Source organism: Canis lupus, chromosome 3 (assembly GCF_003254725.2).
Source record: "Canis lupus dingo isolate Sandy chromosome 3, ASM325472v2, whole genome shotgun sequence".
NCBI lineage: Eukaryota > Metazoa > Chordata > Mammalia > Carnivora > Canidae > Canis > Canis lupus.
Genome location: NC_064245.1, coordinates 57,813,044 through 57,819,043, shown reverse-complemented (window position 1 = coordinate 57,819,043; position 6,000 = coordinate 57,813,044). Strand labels below are relative to the sequence as shown.

General features: G+C 57.3%; 1 protein-coding gene across 2 annotated transcripts in view; it reads left to right on the top strand.

Moving 5' to 3' along the window:
• The first annotated feature begins 953 nt into the window (after positions 1-953).
• MINAR1 (membrane integral NOTCH2 associated receptor 1) overlaps positions 954-6,000 on the top strand; it is a 30,806-nt gene continuing 25,759 nt past the window's right edge. For both annotated transcript variants that reach the window (XR_003132294.3, XM_025437855.3), the window contains exon 1: positions 954-1,066. The gene's annotated coding sequence lies outside the window, so the exon portion shown is untranslated. The remainder of the gene's footprint in view (positions 1,067-6,000) is intronic.

The window sequence follows — 6,000 nt, the reverse complement described above, 5'->3', positions numbered from 1 at the left end:
GCGCCTCGGGGACAGGGACGGGCGGTGCGGATGGAGGCGCCCGAGGCCCCACTGCGGCGCACACGGCGACTCGCCAGCGGCCGCCAGGGCCCATCTCCCGCACACCCGCCGGGGTTCTCGGGGGCTCGCGTGTGCGTGTGAATGTGTGTGCGCGTTTGGGGAGGGGGTGGTCACATGACCTCCAGGCTCCAATCTGGGTACCAAGTAAGCCAAGACCCGCCAGGAGGGAAAAATCCAGGAGCGAAGGGACCCCTTGGCCTGGCCTGGCCGAAGACTGCGGAGCCGGAGCCTGGAGAGGGCGAGCCCGGCGCCCCGGGGGGAGGCGAGGCCGCGGGGGGCCCGGTCGGCCGCTGGGGGCCGCAGTCACCTTCAGCTCCGGGGCGCGGGAGCCGCGAACCCCGCTGGTCGCTCCCGCCCGGCCGCCTCCAGCGCGCAGCCTCCGCTCGCGGCCCCCCCGCCCGCCGCCCGCCGCCCGCCGCCCGCCGCGACCCGGGCCGAGGACGCCGGCGCCCCCCGCCCCCGCCCCCGCCCGCGCCCGCGCCCCCGCCCGCCGCAGCCTCCAGCCGCGCCCCTCCCGGCCCGGCCCGGCCCGGCCCGCCCCGCCGTCCCCGGGGCGCGCGCACTCCCCGCCCGTGCGCCCTGCCGGCTGCGCGCCCCGGGCGGGCACCGAGAGCCGCGCGCCCCGCTCTCCGCCGCCGGCTGCCCCCCGCCCGTGACGCGGCGCGTCGGCCGAGACAAAAGACCGGGGCCGGGCCGCCCGGGGCCACGCGAGCCCCCGCTGGCCGCCCGCCGTCCCGGAGGAGCCCGCGCGCCCGCCCCCGCCCCCGCCCCCGCCGCCGCGCGCCCGCCCCGACCCCGCCCGCAGCCCGGGGGGCGCCGCGCGCCTGAGGTCGGCCCCGGCCCCCACCTCCTCCCGGGCCGGGCGGCGGCACCCGCAGCCCCCGCCCCCGGCACGCACCTCGGGCTGCCCCGGAGCCGCGCGGGGCTCGGATCCATCCCGAGGCGCGGCGTGGGAGGCCGAGCGCAGCGGCGCCGGAGAGCACGGGAGCCCCGCGGGGCCTCGGAGGTAACTTCGGAGAGCCCGGGACGCGCGGGGCGGGGGCTCGGCGGGCGGGACGTGCCGGGCCTTGGGGTCCGCGGTGCAGGCGGCTGGGGCGCGGCGCGCGGGGCGAGGGGGGGAGGCGGGGCGCGGCGGGAGGGCGCGCCCCCTGCCTCCGCGGGGCTCGCGGCTCTGCGGCCCCGTGGCGCTGCGCTCCCCGAGAGCTGGAAAAGGTGTTGGGTGGGCTGGGGGTGGGGTGGGGGCGGGGGTGGGGGTGCGGGCTTGGCCAGACCTGGCAGAGAGATGGGGAATCCGGGCAGAGGCCATGCAGTTTGGGGCAAGTTTTCACAGCTGAAAATTCGCTTCTAGAAAACGATATTTTCAGGGTTAAATATGTGAGCTCTGTGTGCAAAAAGCCTGACACATCAGAGGCGCGAAGTAAGACCGAGAGCTGGACAAACCCCAGGTGGACCCGCCAGTGCCTCCGATTCTTCAATTGAGATTTCCAGTCACGTAGAGGTGGAATGGGATCGTTGTTCTTCCTGGGCAGATAAGGATGTTCAACTTCACCTGCCAGGAAACACAGAAGCCAGGCCTGGGTGGCAGGGAGGGTGCACTCACATACTGTGTGATTCATGCATATGCAGCATCCCTACCTGCTCCAGTGTCCCTGCTAAAGCCACTCTTCCGAGTATTCCTGGCGGGATCAAATCCAGCCAGAGTAATCATTTGTCTGCTCCCCCGGGGTGCCCGGAGCTTCCGGTGGCATTTGAGTAGCTTAACTGTAATAGCGCTCAATCAGCACTGGAAGATTGTAGCTGGAAGACCGTAGCTGTGTTAAATGCTTGTGCACACGTTTGGTGAAGACCTGAGGGAAGGGGAAGCTCCAGAGTCTCTGCTATAAACAATAGAGGTCTGTCTTCAAAAGCTTTACCCCCGTTTCTCTTGTGGACGGGATGATTTCATTGGGAGGGGGCAGAGTTTTTGCTGCTGTGATCTGGAGCTTCATTGCTGGGCTCTGCTGTGATTTTATGCATGATGTGAAGAGTTGCCAGGAGTCTGGCAGCAGCTTTTGGGGCCAGTGAGGCACCCCTTCCTCCAGCACCCCTTCCTCCAGCAAATGAACCGCTGCCATCACCTCTTTGGGATGGAGAGGGTCAGTAAAGGGCCCTTCCTTCCCATCTCTAGAATCACCGACATCAACAGAGCCTGCCCTGCAGGTGGAAGCCGGCAGGCTGCTGTGGCCACGGTTGTCTTTTGGAATGAGCTCTGGGCCACCGGCTCATTGAAAGCCTGGCTGCAGTATTTCGAGCACTGTGGAAGTGAGAGAAGAGAGTAAGAGTGTGTCCGGTGCCTGGCACCGTAGAGAGAGTTACACACTGCCCCCCCCCCCCCTTAATGGGCTTTCTTCTTGTGTAGCAGAGGAAGGTGGAGCAGGAGGGGGAGTCAAATCTGCAGAAAGAGCAAATTTACAGATTTTCTTAGCTTACTGGAGCCCGGAGGGAAAAACCTTAAATGTCTGGTAAATAAAGTTGGTTTTTATTGTGTGTGTCTGATGAGGTTTGTATAGATCTGGGACTATGTGAAAATAAATATCAGTTGCCAGGGAAAGAATAGATCAAACAGTTTATTTGCATTTCTGATGAGTTTGGTGAGGAAGTGTTGTATAGCACTTAATACTTGGAAGACAGACAAAGAGTTCTTTGTTGGTGGTATGTTCTTTCTGAGTTTTACATATAGAATGTCTTTTTTCCCTGGCTAGTGCCAGAGGCAAAATTGATGAGACTTTCCAGCTTCTAAAAGCCTTTGTATTTATTAACTCTGATCCTCCCTGTGAAGCATTTGTGCTCCACTGAGGGTAGGCTGTGTGTCCTGTTTCTGTCCACAGCACGCAGGACTGGTCTGGGGCTCTTCTTACTCAGGATTTCCAAAATAAGCCCTGTCTCAAATCTTGACAGACTGTGAAGCAGAAAGCAGTGTTGCAGTTTTGGCTTTGCGCCTGCAGGGCCGGGATCCGCTGGCCCGGGAGAAGGAAGGGGGAGGCTCTGCTCTCTGCTCCAGATCCCTTTGCAAATCTGTTGCTAAAGCCCCACTGATTAGCTTTTCCCACTGACATTGGGACGGTAGTTTTGGAACCTTACCTGCAGACTCGGTGTTCATTGAAATTAAAAAAAAGAAGAAGAAGAAAGAAGAAAAAGAACACACACCGTAGAGTTTGGAGACAAGCAGAGGCAGTGAGGGGCCAGCTTCAGGCATGCTCCTAACTCATCCTATGACGTTGATGAGTTACTTAACTTTCCTGCATGTTTATAAGCATGAAATGAGAGCACATCGGATCAGATCATTAATCCCCTTTCTCTTTTTAAAATTAAATATTCTATGACAATTGAGTGTGCGAAACAGACTAAAGAGTGGGGAGCAGCCTACTCACTCCGGGTGTGACTTCTCAGGCACCCTTCCGGAACCCCTAACGGCTCCACAGGACACAGTTTGAGAATCACTGGAAGGCTTCTCTCTAGAACATGGCATATTTTCTCTCTGTCTGTTGGAAACAAAATACTGTGGTTACCTCATTCTGTATTATAAATGTTTCCCTGGCACCGATCCTTCTCCACAGCTAGCTCTGTCCCCAGAGGAGCCTCACCATTGCTGCCCTAAATCTCCTGGGTCTGGCCCTGTGCCCAGCAGGTGAGTAGGGTGCTTAGTAGGGACTTGCTGGATGAATGAGGAAAAGAGTTATTCTGAGGGAACAGTGACTGGTAGTCGGGCTCTGCTACCGTGTGAATCTTAGGAAGGCAGGGGCTTTATCTGTTGCTGTGTCTCCAGCATCTAGGACACTGACTGGCTCATTGTAAGAAAAACTTAACGTGGTTAGAGCTGTTAACTGGGCTTTTGAGAATTCTAATGTGGGGAGTGGGTCATCCACACACTGGCAGTTCCTGGACACCTGGGTTCGGTTCACTTCTGACTTAATCTCCTTGAGACAGCATCAGATTCCACGGCTTACGGGCTCAGTCCTACAGACGGTCCCCACCCCATCCCCGCTTGACACACCAGCCAGGAGCCCTGGGTTGTTACCTGTGCTTCAGATTGGTTGCTGGCCACACAGCGGAGGTCCCAACTGCCTCCTCCTTAGGCTCAATTAATTTGCTAGAATGGCTCACAGAAACACTTAACGTTCACCAGTTTATTAAAAGATATTAATCAATAGCCAGGTGAAGAGAGATGCAGGGCAAGGTCCCAAGCAAAAGAACTACAGTCCTTTTAGAGCTAGGGGCCCAGCTTGGTGGAACATGGAGATATTCTGGTTCCTCGAACATGGAAGCTGTCTGAAAAGGGGGCAGAAAGCTCTCCTCTTGGGGTTTTATGGAGGCTTCGTGACCTGGTCACCATTGACTACATCAGTGGCCATTGACTCAAGCTCCAGCCGCTCTTCCCTCTTAGAGATTGGGGGTAGGACTGGAAGTCCCAACCCTTGAAATTAGGTGATTGGTCCTCCTGGAAACCAGCCCCAGCCCTTGGGTAGGATCCAAAAGTCACCTTCCTCAAAAATAAGACACCCATTTCACCCTTATGGCTCTGAAGCATTGTCAGGGTCTGTGGATGAAGGCCCAACATATTTGAGAAGTTTATATTTCGATTATCTGAAGGACCAAATACATATATATTTTTAAATGATTACATTGCACCTAGGAACGGGATTTCTACAAGAGGTAATAAGCAATATATGTACGGCTATTCTGTTCATAAATGTTCGGACACTTTCTCCTTCTGGGCACACATAGGATTGCATTTTCCAGCTTCTGTGAAGTTAACCATGTCCGTGTGCCTTGCTTGGCTAGAGAGATGTGCATGGGAGCTTTCAGACGTATAAGATGTTTCACCATAGTCTCCTTTTCCTCTGCTCCACTGGTAGTGAAAGCTCTAGAAGCTGGCCGCTCCCTCGGTCTGAGTCCTGGATCACAGATGACATGGGGTGCAGACCCTAGCTTACTCACACAGGATGTGTTAGAGTCCCTGGAGTCTGGGGACTGTGAATCCCCGCAGCAGGACCTGCCCATCCCGACAGGGGCAGTGCATACAGGGCTCAGGATAAGGCTGGCCTTGGTTTGGAACCCATCGGGAGGGCCCATGGCTACTGAGACAGGGCTTCAGGGGGGATCAGCACTGGGGTGTGGCCGCTGCGTGAGGATGTTGTCATCATTAGCTGGGTGGAGAGGTCGTTTGGGGATATACCCAGGTCACTGTTTTTGAGAAGGACCATGACAGCCCAGAGCCTGGTGAACCGGCCATGACACGCTGGCTCCAGTTTGGGGGGAAGAAAGTGAATCTGGTAAATGTGTTCACAGACCAGGGAGATTAGGAGCCAGATAATAAAAAGAAGCTGTGTCGTGACCTTGGAATCCAAGCTAAGAGAGCCTGTGGAAGGAACTGAAGGGCCAGTGTTGAGTAGCTGTGACCTGTGACGTGTCATCTGCTGGCCCAGTGGGCTACACACATGTGCACATGTGTCATCAAAGCATTGAGAGTGGATCTGTTGGACGTGCTCATAGGTGCTGTTGCTAGAGCTCTGCGTGTGAGTTCTGCATGCCCCTAGCCAGCAGGAGCTTCTGAGTGGCCTTCCCACCAGTATGGCCAGCAGGCACAGCGCTGAGCACCCAGCATCCCCTTTGCCTGGACTGTCCTCTGTGCGTCCCCCCTGCCATTCACCTTCTGTTCTGGAGCAGTCATGACCCCGTGGCTGATGGGCAGTGGCTACCATGTGGAGCCTCTGTGAACACGAGAATTTCAAAATAGGAAAGCCTCCTGCTGGAAGCTAAACGTGCAGGCTTTATGGGTCCTTGAGGGGACTTCCATAAAGAGCTGAGAACACAAGCCAGAGAGGTCAACAGACCAGTGGGGGCTGATGGGCGTCCCATGAGCACGAGGGGCTATGACTGTCACGGAAGCCTGCAGGGAGT